This window comes from Gorilla gorilla, chromosome 2, assembly GCF_029281585.2.
Source record: "Gorilla gorilla gorilla isolate KB3781 chromosome 2, NHGRI_mGorGor1-v2.1_pri, whole genome shotgun sequence".
Classification (NCBI taxonomy): Eukaryota; Metazoa; Chordata; class Mammalia; order Primates; family Hominidae; genus Gorilla; species Gorilla gorilla.
In genome coordinates this window covers 115,121,360-115,140,249 of record NC_086017.1, presented here as the reverse complement: position 1 = coordinate 115,140,249, position 18,890 = coordinate 115,121,360, and positions in this window count along the sequence as shown.

The window sequence follows — 18,890 nt, the reverse complement described above, 5'->3', positions numbered from 1 at the left end:
GTTGCATTTGTTCCACATTGCCTTTGGCTACTTTCTTTTTTCTTAAAAATGGCATATCTTTATCTATTTAACTAAAATGGTGACTCTTTCCCTCAATTTTTAGTTCTTTTTTTTGTTTTGTTTTGTTTTTTTGACGAAATCTCGCTCTATTGCCAGGCTGGAGTGTAGAGGTGCGAACTTGGCTCACTGCAACCTCCGCCTCCCCAGTTGAAGCAATTCTCCTGCCTCAGCCTCCCAAGTAGCTGGGACTACAGGTGTGCACCACCACGCCCGGCTAATTTTTGTATTTTTAGTAGACATGGTTTCACCATGTTGGCCAGGATGGTCTCAATCTCTTGACCTCGTGATCCACCCGCCTCGGCCTCCCAAAGTGCTGGGATTACAGGCGTGAGCCACCATTCCCGGATTAGTTAGCTCTTATTGTTGGGAATAGGTCCCCAAGTGTGGCTATAAACTGGCCTCAAAAATGGCCATAAACAAAATCTCTGCAGCACTGTGACATGTTCATGATGGCCAAGACATCCATGCTGAAGATTGTGGGTTTACTGGAATGAGGGCAAGGATCACCTGGCCTACCCAGGGCAGAAAACTGCTTAAAGGTGTTCCTGAACCACAAACAATAGCATGAGCGATCTGTGCCTTAAGGACATGTTCCTGCTGCAGATAATTAGCCAAACCTATTCCTTTGTTTTGGCCCATCCTTTTGTTTCCCATAAGGAATACTTTTAGTTAATCTATAATCTATAGAAACAATGTTTAGCACTGGCTTGCTATCAATAAATATGTAGGTAAATCTCTGTTCAGGGCTCTCAGTTCTGAAGGCTGTAAGACCCCTGATTTCCCACTCCCCACTCTATATATCTGTGTGTATGTCTTTAATTCCTCTAGCGCCGCTGGTTAGGGTCTCCATGACTAAACTGGTCTCGACAAGTGTTGCCCATATGTGGGGCTTGAACCCAGGTCAAAGGGTAACCAGAGCAATGGTTGGAGAATGTGGAACTAAGCTGGAGGACACCATAGTACTCTTAAGCAATCCCTGTGGTGAGTAGAACGGGAACTTGGAAGCATCAGGGTAACAATGGGACAACTGTGGGCTCTGATTCCTTCCGCCCTGGAACCTTTACACACTGGTGACGAGGACGAAGTAACAGAAGGGGTAACAGAGCAGGTTTGATCACAAGCTAAAGCTAAAGCAGCAAAGGGGGAAGAGGTTCATCCATACCCTTCTGTACCCCTCCTTATTTTGAAGAAAAAGAGTGGCCTGACACTCTAGATCTTTCTTGTCTAGAGGACACTAGGTGAAAAGTAGTCACCCCAGTGACTGTTTGAGCAGCACCTCGAGTGACCGCTCTCAGTTCTATGCAGGCAGGAATCCAGTAAGCTAGAAGAGAAGGTGATTTAGAGGCTTGGCAGTTCCCTGTTAGAATACACCCCTCAGATCAACAGGGAAATATCATAGCTACATTTGAGCCTTTTCCTTTTAAATTACTCAAAGAATTTAAACAAGCTATTAATCAATATGGATGAGGTTCTCCTTTTGTAATGGGAATGTTAAAGAATGTTGCTGTCTCCAGTCAGATGATGCCAGTGGGGACGATAGGATTACTTCTAGGTAGATCTAGTTTAAATTTAAAAGAAGTGCAAGTACAAACAGGAGTCATCGATTCAGATTACAATGGGGAAATTCAAATTGTTATATCTACTTCTGTTCCATGGAAAGCAGAGCCAGGAGACCATATAGCACAGCTCCTGATTGTGCTATATGTGGAAATGGGGAAAAGTGAAATTAAACTAACAGGAGGATTTGGAAGTACAAATAAAAAAGGCAAAGCAGCTTATTGGGTAAATCAAATTACTGATAAACATCCTGCCTGTGAAATAACTATTCAGGGAAAGAAGTTTAAAGGTTTTGTAGATACAGGAGCAGACATTTCAACTATTTCTCTACAGCAATGACTGTCCACCTGGCCAAATCAACCCACTAAATTTAACATAGTTGGAGTTGGTAAAGCCCCTGAAGTACATCAAAGTAATTATATTTTGCATTGTGAAGGGCCCGATGGAAAACCTGGGACTATTCATCCAATTGTAACTTCTGTACCTATACATTTATGGGGAAGAGATTTATTATAACAATGGGGAGCACAAGTTCTAATTCCAGAACAATTACATAGCCCTCAAAGTCAACATGTGATGCATGAAATGGGGTATGTCCCTGGTATGGGAATAGGAAAAAACGTGCAAGGTTTGAAGGAACCGCTTCAAGCAGGAAGACAAAGTTCCCACCAAGGTTTAGGATATCACTTTTGATGGTGGCCATTGTTAAGCCTCCAGAACCTATACCTTTAAAATGGTTAACAGATAAGCCAATTTGGATAGAACAATGGCCGCTAAGTAAAGAGAAACTGGAGGCTTTAGAGGACTTAGTTACTGAACAATTAGAAAAAGGACACATAGCTCCAACATTTCCCCCCTGGAATTCTCCAGTTTTTGTTATTAAGAAAAAATCAGGTAAGTGGAGAATGCTAACTGACTTAAGAGCCATTCATTTAGTTATACAACCTATGGGGACATTACAGCCAAGATTGCCTTCTCCTGCTATGATTCCAAAAAATCGGCCTTTAATAGTCATAGATTTAAAAGACTGTTTCTTTACTATCCCCTTAGCTGAGCAAGACTGTGAACAGTTTGAATTTACAATTCCTGCAGTAAAAAACCTGCAGCCTGTTAAGTGTTTTCACTGGAAAGTGTTGCCACAAGGCATGTTAAACAGTCCAGCAATTTTCCATACTTATGTAGGGCAAGCAATTGAACCTACTCGTAAAAAATTTTCACAGTGTTACATTATTCATTATATGGACAATATACTTTGTGCTGCCCTCACTTGAGAAATATTACCCCAATGTTATGATCACATGCAAAATTCAATTTCTCGTGCTGGTTTAATTATAGCTCCTGACAAAATTCAGACTACTACTCCTTACTCCTACTTGGGGACCTTACTAAATGACACTACCATTGTGCCACAGAAAGTAACCATACGTAGGATCAACTGAAAACATTAAATGACTTTCAAAAATTACTAGGGGACATTAATTGGAAATGATCTGCTCTAGGCATTCCTACCTATGCCATGAGTAATCTATTTTCTATTCTTAGAGAACATCCTAGTCTCACTAGCCCTCGATAATTAACAAAGGAGGCTGAGGCAGAGTTACAGCTGATTGAAAAGCAAGTCCATAAAGCCCAAATAAATAGAATAGATCCAGAGAAGACTCTAGATTTGCTAATTTTTCCAACTTAGCATTCACCTACTGGTGTAACTGTAAAAGAGCAAGATCTTGTAGAGGGGCTTTTTCTTCCACATACTAATCCACGGACTCTAACTCCTTATTTGGATCAAATCGCTACTATGATAGGAAATGGGAGAACTCAGATTGTTAAATTACATGAATATGATCCTGGAAAAATTACTGTCCCTCTCACAAAGGCACAAATATAGCAAGCTTTTATAAATAGTCTTACTTGGCAAACCCATTTAGCTGACTTTGTGGGTATTCTCGATAATCATTTTCTTAAAACTGTTTCAATTTTTGAAATTAACTAATTGGATCCTCCCTAGAATAACTAAATTTAAACCAATTGAAGGTGCTGAGAATGTTTTTACAGATGGGCCTAGTAATGGTAAAGCTTCTTATTCTGGATCAAAAGGTAAAATTTTTCAGATGCTCTGTACTTCAGCTGAAAAAGCAGAGCTTCTGGCTCTAATTGAGGTATTGAATGCTTATAAAATGCCTATTAATATGATTTCTGATTCTTCATATGTGGTTCATTCCACACAATTAATTGAAAATGCTCAGTTATGATTTCATATAGATGAACAACTGATGACTTTATTTACCCAATTGCAAACAGCAGTCAGGAGTAGAATGCACCCTTTTTACATCACTCACATTAGGGCTTATACACCTCTTCCAGGACCTTTGACTCCAGGGAATCAAATGGCTGATTGCCTAGTTGCTACTGTAATATCTAACGCTAGACATTTTCACAATGTAACCCATGTTAATGCCTCTGGTCTCAAATGCAGAGACAGCATTACCTGGAAAGAAGCTAAAGCTATTATCCAGGGATGCCCAACTTGGCAAATGGTGCATTCCTTATCTTTTACAGGAGGAGTTAATCCTCAAGGATTGGAACCTAATTCTCTTTGGCAAATGGCTGTCACACATGTTCCCTCATATGGGAGACTAGCTTATGTACATGTATGTGTGGACACCTTTTCTCACTTTTTCTGGGCTACATGCCAATCAGGAGAGTCTTCTGCCTGTGTTAAACATCACTTTTTGCAGTGTTTTGTGGTGATGGGCATTCCAGCTTCTATTAAAACAGATAATGCCCTAGGCTATACTAGCCAAGCTCTAGCTACATTTTTCTCTATATGGAATATTAACACATTACTGGCATCCCATATAATTCTCAAGGACAAGCCATAGTAGAAAGAATGCATCTCTCCCTGAAGCAGCAGTTGCAAAAGCAAAAGGAGAGAAACAGGGACTACGGGACACCCCAGACACCACTGAATCTAGCATTATTGACTTTAAATTTTTTGAGCCTGCCTAAAGACCAGATGTTATCAGCAGCTGAACAGCATCTACAGAAACCAGCTGCAAAGACAGAAGCAGAACAACTGGTTTGGTGGAGAGATCCAATAACAAAAAGTTGGGAAATAGGTAAAATAATAACTTGGGGTAGAGGTTATGCTTGCGTTTCTCCAGGCCAAAACAAGCAGCCAATTTGGATACCATCAAGACACCTGAAACCTTATCATGAGCCAGATGCCAAAGAAGAGATTCCGGGAGGATCCTGAGGACCCACTAGTTGCAGTCATGTCGAGACTGATGCTGAGGAGGACCCCAACTGTCATGAGCAACACCTGTCAAACACAGCCACCCACCTGGGGACAGATCAAGAAGCTGTCATAGATGGCAGAAGAAAACCTGAGGAAAGCAGGACAACCAGTCACAGTGAGTAATTTAGTGATAGCTATGATAGTGGTGATCACCTTTGCCATGAGTATTCCTTCAACAAGGGCTGACATAGAGAACAATTATACTTATTGGGCATTTTTATCAATCTTGGCTAGCAATAATGCCTGGATGTAATCACTCTATGACACAGTTACACATGCTTTCTGGTCTCAGTATTTACCATAATGAATCTGCTCCTATAATTGAGGCATACCACACTCAAAAACCTATTTGTAAACAGAATTGGACCTGGCCAGAAATAATGAAATTACTTGTTTGAGAAGATTGCATTGCAGAATAGGCCAAGGTGCTGTGCAACAATTCCTATGGAATCATTATTGATTGGTCCCCTAAGGGGATGTTTAGCTTAAACTGCACCCCTCAGTCTGCATGCCATGGCCACACTATGTTCAGCTGGTCTGAACAAAATGGTCAGATGGTAGAAATGGTAAGAAATATGACAAGAGTTCCTATTATCTGGAAACATGGTGGTATAGTGGCACTTCAACCTCAAATGATATGGCCCACTCTAGGAGCTAAATATAAGGATTTGTGGAAAATATTAATGGCTCTTAATAAGATCAAAATTTAGGAAAGAATAAAAAAGCATCTAGAAGGACACTCTACAAACTTGTCTTTGGATATTGCAAAATTAAAAGAACAAATATTTAAAGCATCCCCAGCACACCTGACCTTAATACCAGGAACTGGAGTGCTCGAAGGAGCTGCAGACAGATTAGCAGCTAGTAACCCATTGAAATGGATAAAAACAGTTGGAAGCTCTGTGATTTCAATGATGATTGTGTGTTATTAATCTGTGTCATTTGTCTTTGTATAGTCTGCAGATGCAGATCCTGACTCCTGCAAGAAGTAGCTCACTGTGACAAAGCTGCCTTTGCATTTATGGCATTGAAAAAAAAAGAAAAAGAAGGGGGACATGTTGGGAACAGGCCCTGAAATCTGGCCATAAACTGACCCCAAAACTGACCATAAACAAAACCTCTGCAGCACTGTGCCATGTTCATGATGGCCATGATGCCCACGCTGAAGGTTCTGGGTTTACCAGAATGAGGGCAAGGAATACCTGGCCCACCCAGGGTGGAAAACCACTTAAAGGTGTTCCAGAACCACAAACAATAGCATGAGCCATCTGTGCCTTAAGGACGTGTTTCCGCTGCAGATAATTAGTGGGAGCTAATTTCTTTGTTTCGGCCTATCCCTTTGTTTCCCATAAGGAATACTTTTAGTTAATCTATAATCTATAGAAACAATGTTTATCACTGGCTTGCAGTCAATAAATAATGTGGGTAATTCTGTTTGAGGTTCTCAGCTCTGAAGGCTGTGAGACCCCTGATTTCCCACTCCACACTCTATATTTCCGTGTGTGTGTCTTAATTCCTGTAGTCCTGCTGTCTCCACAATTGAGCTGGTCTTGGCACTTATAGCTTTTTATTATCCTATTTCCAGTTCTAAGTCTGCTATTGTGGCCTGATGCTGAAGAATGTTTGCCTTAAAGGCCTAGGAGGGCAATATTTTCCTCCAATGTAACTTGATTCTATACCCTTGGGTTTCTTGATGTGTCTTAATTATTCCATGTAACCAGGAAATTTTATGTGCTTTTACCTTTTCTAAGAGCCGTGTATTCCCCTACTTAAGGTACTAATTTTCTTGTTTATGTTTTTCTATAATATGGTACATTCTTCTGTAATGTGGCACATTCTTCTATAATATGGTGTGTGCTCATAACCTTAGATACACATTATTCCAATTTCTGACTAAATTAAAGTAACTTTTCATCAGGCTTGACTTCAGGTTCTCTAAATGGGCTTCCCATAAGAGAAGCAATCACACTGCAGGAGGCTTTTCTTTATATTTTAAAAGTTTGCCTAGGAAAACTGACTTGCATCTTATCAAAATGATTTTCTTTTTCCTTTTTTTTTTTATCAGGGCCTTTGATTAAGTGGTAAAACTGAGTGATCTCTTAAAGGTCTAAGGTTTGCTTGTTTTTTTTTCCCCCTCAACTATGTAACTTTCTCTAATTTCTTTTAAAGTCTTTTAGTTATCACCCTGGTGAAATAAATGACTATTGTTTCATGATCACCTGTGGTCTTATTTTGATTAGGAGCTTTAAAATTTTTGATGTCTTTTACAAATTTCTTTAAAATCAAATTCTGAAACAAGTCGTTTTGACCTTGAACTCACTTTGGAAAGTTTCAGATGGCTCTGAAACTTCTCAAAGGATCTATGAAAGGGATATATTAAACTAATTAGGCTTACTTGGTATATTGAATTATATGAGAAGTCTTGGTAAAGAGTGAGGGATGTTAGATTTGTTTTAAGTTATATTTATGAGTATTATACTAACATGAATTTTCCAAAATTGTGTAAAATTCCCAATAATTTAATATGATATTAGTAATAATTTAGATTGTTATGTTAAAATGTTGTATGCCACAGAAATAACCAAATTTCTTGTTGATTTTTGATTATGGTGAGCTCTTATCATCAGATTTTTAATCTTTGTCATTCACCCTTATTGCTTTCTTTTTTTGTAATTCTGCAGATTTATGTAGAATACTCTAACAAGCACTTCTGAATACAAACTTATGATAATTTTAAGAGCAATGAGCAATCATAAGTCTTCATTTGGGAAATGAAACTTAAAACACTATAAGCAGCAATGAGGATATTTTGTCTACTAAAGAACACATTTACAAAAGGGTTCCTTCCAACCTGGAAAGAAAAGCTCATTAAAGGAGTTATTAAGAAATTGTTTTAAGCAGACAGAGAGGGTAAAAAGACTCCTTGGTAAGGCTTTTTCTTTTAATAAAAACAGCTCTTGCAACATTTCTTTTCTAACAGAAAATCAGCTTGAAAAGACTCTACTTTCACTTTCATTTCTAAGGCTTCTCATCCTCAGATTTATTCTCTCAAAGAACTATCAAAAATCCTGGCATTTGTCAGCTGATTAATGAGTCACAAACGCTAGCCACTGGTCTTAAAGACTCAGATGTAAGGCTTGCTGAGGAGGACTTAGTCAATGCCCTAGTGCCTTCAGGGTGCTAGGAATGAATGTTGGCTCTGTCCTAATAGGTCTCTTTTCATGGGTAAAACTTATCCATCAAGTGAGGCTGGGAAATGTTCTAAGGCAAATGAGAATTTCTGGCCAGGGCACGCTCTGGTGTTATTCAGAGGTTTCTGGACTGGACTCAGCCTCCAACAGCCCACTCTGGGTGTTGTTAAAGAATCCTCAGCTATCCTGTCACAAAATTTTCCTTATTTTTCTATCCACGGTCTCTTACTCTCTCTGTGCATTGAATGTGTGGGAGTTTTTATAGCCTAGGGAAGTAATCCTATTTGACAAGATCAGGGATTGTCATAGTAACCCAGGATATAGCTCAAGGGAAGGCATCTTTGTGATTTTCTAGGAACAGGATTTCTGCCACCCTCACCCCCTCAACAGTCTCTCTCTCTCTCTCTGTCTCTCTCTCTCTCTCTCAGTCTACAGAATACATGGCATTGCCATGTTTCTCTCTGCCCTTGGTCTGGACAGTACATGACATTTCCAGGTCTCTCTCTGCCCTTGTCCTGGAGAGCACATGGCATGTCAAGGTCACTCTGTCTAGAGAACACATGGTGTTTTAAGGTCAACAGGGCCACCTAATGAAAATAGAAATACTCTTCATAGGACACATTGTTGGTTCTCTGTGGTACATTACACATTCACAATTTTCCCTTTTTGCGCTTATCTACTGAAAACTAGGTTTTATGCTACTTTTGTGAATGGGAACACTCTGCTTTCAATTATTAGAATTAAAATGTCCTTCACAGCCAAATTTTAGTCCTGATACTGTCCCATCAGCAAGAAAATCAACATTAGGTCCCTGCATCCCTTTAAGGCACCTATTGTGTCTCCCCTTACTAATTAATAAGGGGATTTTTAAGCCCAGAAGTAAACTGGAACCATTTTTCTAAGGTTAAACGCTTTGGCATGGGCCATAATGGGAGGCAATCTAGCATATCCCCTCCATTAAAGGAGTCTTGCCTTTTATATAGTCTTTTCCAAGATCCTTTATTTTTTTTGTTTTTTTGTGGGGGAGAGGGAGGCACACACACAGGTCACGCAAGTCTACAAAGTCAAAGGGAGATAATAGAGGACTAGGGCTACTTGGGTGTGACTATGCCCAGAAGTCTAATTTCTTGGTTCCATGACTTGGAGGGTCATGCCTACAACGATGGGCAGCTCATTTAACAGGGTCCCAGGACCCAGGAACCAGGGTGGAAAAATGGTCGGGGGGACACCCCCACTGTTTTCTTCTCCACCCTGGGTCACATGTGGAAGGGAAGGAGACCAAAGGGACGATTTCTCTCACTTCTGTTTCTAGATGGGTAACAGATTATCTTCACCTTGCACCCCTCTGGAGTGCACTCTGAAACACTGGAACTTTCTTAATCTCAGGACTTTGAAGAAAAAAACACTCACTTTCTTTTGCACAAGGGCATGGCATTTTTACTAAATCTTTGCTAATGTAAGATCAATCAACCCAGCTTTGTATAGCAATCATTTTGGGCAGGCCCAAACAGAATGTCTCCCCAAAATTAGAGAAGCAACTCTAACAATCTGAGGAACCATGTAAGGAACACCCTTTTTTTGGAGCCCCTTCAAGTTCCCTTCTCATTACAGGACCTTAGGCAAATAAAAGGAGACTTAGGATGATTTTCTGATGACCCTGATAGGTATCTAGAAAGTTTCCACAATTTAACTGAGGTCCTTGGTGTTTTTCCTTCTTACACAGTTTAAATGGTTCTTTTATGATGTTCTTCCAATCTGGGAAAGTTTAATTTTCCAAACCTTAAAATGCTTGGCTTAGAGTTGAGCTGGAGGAAGGGAACCCAAAAGCCTGACATGCCAGCAAAAGGGTAAAAACTTCTTAAAAGTCAGGCTTTTGGCTTCTCACTTGCTGTGCAAACCAGTAAAAGGGATAATGAGGATCATTGTTTATTGTCTGTAAAGTTTTAATTAATGAAAAAGGATTTCTGAGGTTGGTCTTAAGATGTAGCCAATCTGGTGTGCTTTGTGTGTCTTTCTGTATGGTTTTGTCAAAAGAAAGGGTATCTTAGGTTAGGATGCAAGCCCCGGACCTCATACGCCTGCTGTTCAAATCAGCCCAACAAAATGATAATAATGAACTTGGCCACAGGCTTCCATCTTGTTTCATGTCCTTGGGAACATGACCTGTAACCACGTGGCAATAGTTTGTTTTAGCTTCTACCATTTTAAAATGTTGGCTGTCTTATTGTGCTAAGTTAGTTTCTGGGTGAGGGCCACAAAATCAGATAAGCCAATTTATCAATCTGGGTGGTGCAAGCTAATCCATCAAGCATAGGGCTTACAAAATATCTTAAGCACTGACCTTGAGAGCAGTTGAGGGAGGATCAGAGTCTTGTAGCCTCCATCAGCGTGGCTCCTGGGCCATGGTTTTTAATCTTGTGGCTAGTTTCTTGATCTGGTCCCTGGGCAAGAAGGAAGTATATCTTAGGAAGGGGCTGTTATCATCTTTGTTTTAGACTATAAACTGTAAACCAGGCTCCTCCCAAAGTTGGTTCAGCCTATGCCCAGGGATAGGCAAGGACATCTTGGGAGCTGGAAACAAAATGGAGTTGCTTAGGTTGGATGTCTTTCACTATCTCCATCACAATTTTGTAGTGATGATTTCAAATGCTGCACATCACCCCTTTGAAAATACCTTGCACACTCATGGTTAAGTCATAACCTAATCAAGGTTTGTTGGTTTCACCTGTGAGGTTACTTTTTGTAAATTTCAAAATCCAAATATCTTAACTACTTGGCATGGTTAAAGTTGAGTAACAGGGGATTTAAAAGGATTTTCCTAAAGAGTGCTCAGCTTAATTAAAAGTGGATATTCTAGTTATAGGTGTATTTAAAAGACCATGTTTTTCTCTCCTTGGATCCTGTTTTTTTGGAAAAAGTTTTCTTTTCTTCTCAGTCGACTGAATTATTTTCTCCATTTTTTGTCTTTTCACTCTTAATGCACAGATGAGAGACTTTAAGATAACTTCTGGTAACCTGGGACTCCTTGTGAAAAACAGAGAAGGCACCACAGACCTAGTTTTGAAACAAAACAAAACAAAACAAAAGCCCTCTGTTTTCCCCCAGGAAACCCAAGGAATTAAAATCAGATAGGTCTTTCTCAAAATTAAAGGCTCTGTTCTGTTTTGCATTATCTGACAGTTTTTAGTTTTGAGGGTATCAAATTACTTCACATTAGGAGAGAACTTTGATATGTAATAACTGGTAGAAAATACACTTTAAGGGATGGCTAAGAGTGGTTATAAATCAGAGAAGCATGCTCTTGGTCACCAGAAACATATGGACACATACCCAACCCACACTGAGAGATGAGACTACCATGGGGGATGGGCTGATAACAAAATAAGCAGATTGGCTTTGGGTTGCCTTGTAATGAAATGCGTGGCAGAAGCACTACATTGTATTCTCCCATAGTTTCTCCCTCCTTTTGGGGATCCAAAATCCAATATAAATTGTCACCCTTACTTTTAGGGATCTGTCTTTGCCTTCAGCTGTCTGTGCTTATTAGGCCCTAAAATGCATGCTACCTGGCCCTATTTCTCCAAAGGCTCCACCCTGAAGCCAGTACCAATTAAGAAAGTAGTAAATGAAAAATCTTACAAGTGCTGAATCTTCTGTCTGTTTGTGTTTGTGTTGGTATATATGTGTTATCTGTAATGTCTACAAAAGAGCTCAAATTAATTGCCTTAAAAAATAAGCATTTAAATCAAACATTTTTTAGTTCATGTGACTTTAATCTTTAAGTTAGTACATAATTAAAATCACTTACTAACCAGGTTTCTCACCAAAAGCAAAAGTTGCTAAGAGTTAACAGTGCAACATGTATTTGAGATCATTAAACAGTTTTACATGCAAGACATATAAAAACAGTAAAATGTCCTTCTTAGTAAAAGATTATAAGAAAGCATGGAAATGTAAATTTTGCCCAGTTATAAGGGACTATCTTAAATTTAATAAGGTACAGCTTAAAGTTTAAGTAAGTTGTGAAAAGATTGTAAAAATTAATCTTGCAAAAAATGTGTAAACATTAACTAAATTCAAAAGGGTATTACGTAGTCTTTTCATAAACTGAACATAAATAAAAGCACAACAAGGCTGTCTTAATACACTAATCTGTTGTTTAGCAAAAGGGGTTACTAAGGGCTTGTAAAGATTTCACCTCATGGTCAAATTGGTTAAGATTAGATGGAATTGTCTATGAGATTTTATTTAAGAATGAGGGTTAATATTAATAAACTAATACAAGTATAAAATTTGGCTTTGAACAGGATTTTCATGCAATAGTAAAGGGTAATAAAAGGATTTTTTGCTTTTTGAGTCATAATTTCTACAAAGTAAATAATTTATGATAATATGCAATTCTATTTCATAACACCAAATGTTTTAAACCTCTAACATTTAATGGGCTTCCCAAAATCAAACTTCACGTTTCAAAATTGTCTTTCCTAATGTCTATCTTTCTGGATTGTTCAGAGGGCCCCTGAAATATCCAGAGAAGTGGTAAACAGGATTATTTGACATGTTTAGTCACATGAGATTGCCAAAATGATGTCCAATCTTCTTTAGGTTATATATTGGTGAATAATACAAATATATGTTTCAAAATTGTATGGGATTACTAAAATTCTAATGTCTAAGTAAATGTTATCAATCATAATTAAGGTTAAAGTTATTGTAAACCATGGAGATAACTAAACTTTGTCAGTCGTGTTTTAATTATAACTACCATGGAAATTTTGTGATTCACAGACAATTGTCTTGCTTTGTTCCTTCTCAAAAGATGGTTTATAATCAAGCTATAGAACTTTAACAGGTGTTGTCAAATGCAGGTTTTTAATAGCTTTGAAGATTGTAACATTGGTATAGAGAAAGAATGTACAAGACTCACGAAGAACTGAAATGTTCATGAATGTCAAGCAAAACAAGAGTTAACTAAGTGGACTGCACTCAGAAAGTTAATGCAACCTTTTTTACTTTTAGTTGTAATACTGCTGATCCTTATTTTCTTTTTCAGTCAAGGAAACTCATTTTGAACTATTTATAGTCTTTAATAATTGAGTAAGGTGTACTACTGTTAACAAAATTTGGAGCATGTTTGTTCCTTTCTGCCCGGTTCTTGGAGAATTTGGAAACTATCTGTGAGTACTCTTAACTTATTGCAATATAATAGTTTGCATCAGTGCAATAAGAATCTATTTTTTTTTTCAACAGGACACAATTGGAAAAACTGTTTATTTTACCAAGGCTTTGAATGGAAGGGTGGGTCTCCACTTACGGAATCAAGCTTGATGTGCAGAGCCAATAAAAGTCTCTTGGAGAGAACTGACCTCATATCTTGTCTACACAGTCCCTGCACAGGGTTCTTAGTCCCTGTTCAGTAAAGAATATCACCTTCTAAGAAGTCCAGGAGCTCCAAGTTTATCTTGGGATCTTAAGAGAAAAGGATCACCCACCTCACAGATACTTGAAGATAAAAACCCATGGCTGGGCTTGGCTTTAAAAGGTCTTATCTGAGATTCCTTGTGAAATAGTGTTTTATCAAAGCCAATCGAAAAGGCCTATGTAGAAATAACCATTCTTGCTGCACCTTATGCAAATAATCAGGCCAAGTACAAGGCTAAAATTTATTCTAGGAACAACACGGTCCTATCATAATTTGATTTTACCAAAAATGAGGACTAGACAGAGAAATTATGCTCCAAAGCTTATCATATATTTGTCAATAAATTCTAGTCTCTAATTGTTTTTGAGCTTTTTGCCTACATTTTAGACTAACCCTGCTTCTACCTGTGAATCAAGTGGTGATATCCTGCAGCTTGGAAAAAACACAAAAGGATGGGTCATTTAAAAATCTGGATCAATATGCTAGTTCTGGGCAATTATGCTGTAATTCTGCCAGGTAATGAAAGTGAGTAGGATGACCATAACCCAGAGGTTTCTTTGTTGAGGGAAATAAAACCAAGAAATTTCATAGATGCCTCAAAAGGAAATTCTATATCTTAGCAAGTAAAATTTTAGATGGAAATTATCTACTACACCACACTTGCAGGAATTATTATACTCACTCTACTATTTGTAGTACAGCTATACATGGTAGCACCTTCTAACGGAAATATTGGATAGAGAGTTTCCATTGCTGTAATATTTTGTGTAATTATTATCCTTATATCAGGGATAATAGCTACCAACAAAAAGGAAGCACAAAAGTTTTACTATCATTGAATTTGCTAAAACTTCTTTATTCTATTTATTTTCTATTCTATTCTATTCTATTCTATTCTATTCTATTCTATTCTATTCTATTCTATTCTATTCTATTCTATTCTATTCTATATTGGGTTTGGTAATATGTCAAACCTTGGCTATGCAAAGAAGGTTATAAAGGAAAGAGAATTTCTGTGGAAGTCATAAAGGGATTGATAATTGCAGGAAAAATCTAGCCAATGCTAATACTTAAGTTACTCTAGCCTCCAAAATCCAATGCCACTTTTCCTAAAAGGAATGTTGCTTTTATATAAATGTTTCCGGTAATGTACAGCAACATCTAGTGGAGGCAAACTGGTATTGCAATGCATTGGTATAACTAGCAGGTATCAAACTCTACTGTCAGTTATGGTCTATAGGACCCTCACTAACAGTGGTAATCTTAACGCTCATATTCTAACCCTATATTTTACCTTCTTGCAAAATGTATCTCTTTTCACCTAGAAGCAATCAAGCTCCAAACAGTGCTGTGAGCAGAGCCACACATGGACACATCATTCTTCCAAGGACCCTTAGATTGACCCAGGAGAAACCCTACTTTCACCTTCTGTCTCCTGCCTTACCTACTCTAATGAATGTTCTACTAGTATAATCCTATCCACATTCAAAGAGTCATTTATTTTCAACCATTCCTTGGATCCCCCTCACACACACACACACACACACACACACACACACATATATATTTGTATATATGAATATATAGATATAGATATATGGCTTAATTTTGAGAGCAAGGAATATTAACATTATGTACCCATATAACTGATTCCTGGTATATATTTTGTGTATATACAAAAAATTCTTAGTTGAAAGAATTGTCTGTGTTTCTATTGGGTATATTTACTTTTGTGTGTAGGATACTTCATTATGAGCCTCCAAATGCTCTACACATGCACAATGGAAGGCCAATGTGAACTAGGATATTTAAATACTTTGTTGTCTATACATAATAGGTCTAAAACTGATCACTGGAGTAATTATTGGAAGAGCCCCCTCTTACTAGATCAAAGTGTCAACCTGAGTTATCAGCTGGTGGAATATGGGATTCCAAACTTTGGTTTGGGCTTTTGTGCTGAAGTAAAGCATAGTTACTAATGTAGAATTGATTCAAATATATCTGTTTCCCTAGGAATTCTTGCAGACCCCACTGCAAAAGCTATAAGTGCTCAACAACATTCATTAACTTTTCATGGTAAGCTAGTCCTAGATAACTGAATTGCTCCTGAATATCTATTAGCAAGATGTTACCTGTGCTATGGGTAAAACTACATGCTGTACCTTTATACATTTATCTGGAGAAATCAAGACCCGAATACACAAAATACAAAGACAGGCTTCATGTTTACAGCAGGTCTTACCTACTTCTCCATGGTCATATAATTTATTCAATTGGTTGACTTTAAGCCTAGGTTTATGTCTCAAAACTTCTGTGGCAATTGGGGCTGCAATATTACTATAAATTTTACTCTGTATTATTCTTTTAAAAATTTGTACCCTTTACCTTCCAAAATTCTGCAGAAATACAACTCCTAACAGAATAATGTTGGCCTAGTGCTTTGAGATGACAGCCTGAGATGCCTACAGAATGGACCAAGTTAAACTTAATAAACTTTGGGCAGTCTTAGCCTGAGGCTACTCCTTCTAACCCTCTTTTGTTGCTGAAATGTAGCTAAAATGGTTTTCACACTGACTACTTGTCACCAATCTCTTTCTTCCAATGTGGGATGAGACAAAGGACAATCAAAACCTAAGCACATAATGATTAATCAGTGATACTTATCAGAAGGCTTTGGATCAAAAGTTGTCAGGTCCAAAATGGAGTCACTTTTGTCAAACCCTCACAAAATAGAGCCAAGGAAGGCTTGGAAGGGAGAGGTCTCATGCATATTTGCCTGATAAACACTATCACAAGAGATATTGGCAGAACCACTGCAATCTTGCACACAGAAAAAAATATTTCTGGAGGACATCTGTCCAGCAACTGCCTATTTAGCCATGGGATGATCTCACTCTTATTATTGATCCTTGTAGCCAAGGATTAATATTTTTAAACTATTTATGTAATCCTCTTCATTTTACCTTTAAAAACCCCATGTTTTTTCTGCATCCCTGAATGTGCCCATAGTTGCCATGGCATGCATATTTGCATTGCAATGCCCTGCTATTTTTGATTAAACTGAATGTTTTTAGAGAGCCTTTCTCTGTTTGTTATTTATGTTGACATTCAAAAGTAATACATATTAAAAAGCCAGGTTAATTGTGATTCTATCAAATGCACCCTATGAAATAAATATTTTCAAATTTGCATTATCTTATTTTAATTTATACCTCTGGGGGGATGAACTTGTTCTTCACTTTATCCAGCTTCCCACACATGTAGGGCTTACAAGCAGGTTGTTTACAAATGGAAAATAAATTACCTTTTAGAAGCATGGAAATATATCTAAAACTACAGCTGGATGAAGGAAGGAAGAGGTTCATTAATTTAATGACAGTCAGAAGTACTGCAGATTTTAAGAACAGAAGTGACCACAAGTATTATAAATGTCAGAATAGCAGTTAGCACTATTGGTCTAATTTTTCTTTCCTATTTGGTAAAACAACAAAACTTCATTTTTCCTTAGAGTTGCTAAACATATAAAAGCATATCCGAGCAATAAAGTACCACAGTTCTTTTCCAAACTTAAAAGTAACATTTATTCCAAGTAGGCTAAAATGTTGAAATGTCTTTGGAAGTTAAATTCTCAAGAAATCAAAATTTTATTTTGTAGGGGTTTCTGTCATTTAATACTCCCTAAGTTCATGTGTACATTTAGTCTTATATCATTCTTTACTTTTATCACATTGTTGATGTCACTTGAATTTCCTTATTTTAACGGCACTTTTCTTTATTTTAAGTGAGCTATTAGCATGTACTCTATAATAAAAAGTGTCATGTTTTAACACTAAAAAAATACTTGCAGGTGCCTTTCATGTCGAGATAAGTTTAAGCTGTGTAGTAGCAATGTAATAATAATTAGGCCTGAGATCATCATGGCAAATAAGAGGCAGGGCTAGATTGCAGCTTCAGACAGAGCAGCGTGCTGATGCTCATACTGTGAATTTTAGCTCTGGATCAACTGCAAGAATAAACTGGCAATCCTGAGAGGACCCACAGACCCTCTGAAGGAAGTGGGTGGCTTCTGCAGGACCCTGGAGACACCCCAAATACTGTGAGTGCCCCAACAGTGGAAGTAGAGAGAGATCCTCCTTTCCCAAGCACACACCCCCACTGGAGAACCTAAAGGCCTGTTTGCGGGAGAAATTTATGACTTTATCTGGAGCTGAGTCAATTTAGAGAGCCAAGCAAAATACAGAAGTAAAGAAAACAGCAAAAAGGCCCTGGGAGCTCACTGGGTCCCCTCGCAGCCCATTCCTATCTGGCACAACAGGGTTCCATCGGAAGGGCAGCCAGAGGAGCAAGGGGTAAAACTCCACGGGGAGGAGAAAATCTCTAGCTGAACTTTGTAACAATTTGAATGGGCAAGAAGCCTCCTGGCCAGAACTCAGTGGAGGGTGCAGATCTGGTGTGCAGACTCCACAGGAAGGGGAAGAACCAAGCCCTTTTCTTTCGCAGCTGGGAGGTGGATAGCCTGGGGCAAGTAGTCAAGCCCATCTTGCCTTTCCCTGGAAACACACTGGGGGCTGTTGATTGGGGCACAGTGGGAGTGCAACTGGCCCTTCAGTTTGCATGGAAGGTGGGTGAGGTCTGTGACTGCTTGCCTTCCCCCTCTTCCCTGACAACCAGCATGACTCATTAGAAGTAGCCATATGCACCTAGGTACACAACCCCAGTGACCTGGGAATCTCACCTTCATCCCTCACAGCAGCCACAGCAAGACCCACCTAAGGAAAGTCTGAGCACAGACACACCTAGCCCTGCCCCCACCTGATGATTCTTTGCTACCCACCCTGGTAGCAGAAGACAAAGGGCATATAACCTCGGGAGTTCTAGGGCCCTGTCCGCCACCAGTCCCTCTCCATACTACTATAGCTGATGCTCCCTGGAAAGCACAAAGTCCTGGCAGGAGGCGAACCAGCACAAAAATAAAGCATTAAGCCACCAAAGCTAAGAATCCTCACGGAGTCCATTGCACCCCCCTGACACCTCCACCGGACTAGACCCTGGTATCCACAGTTGAGAGGGCCATAAACAGTTCACATCACAGGACTCTATGCAGACAACCCCTGGTACCAGCCTGGAACTAGGTAGACTCACTGGGTGACTACACCCAGAAGACAGACAACAATCACTGCAGTCTAGGCACACAGGAAGCTACATCCACAGGAAAAGGGGGAGAGTACTTCATCAAGGGCACACCCCATGGGAGAAAATAATTTGAACAACAGCCTTCAGCCCTACACCTTTACTCTGACAGAGCCTACCCAAATCAGAAGCAACCAGAAAACTAACCCTGGTAATATAACAAAACAAGGCTCTT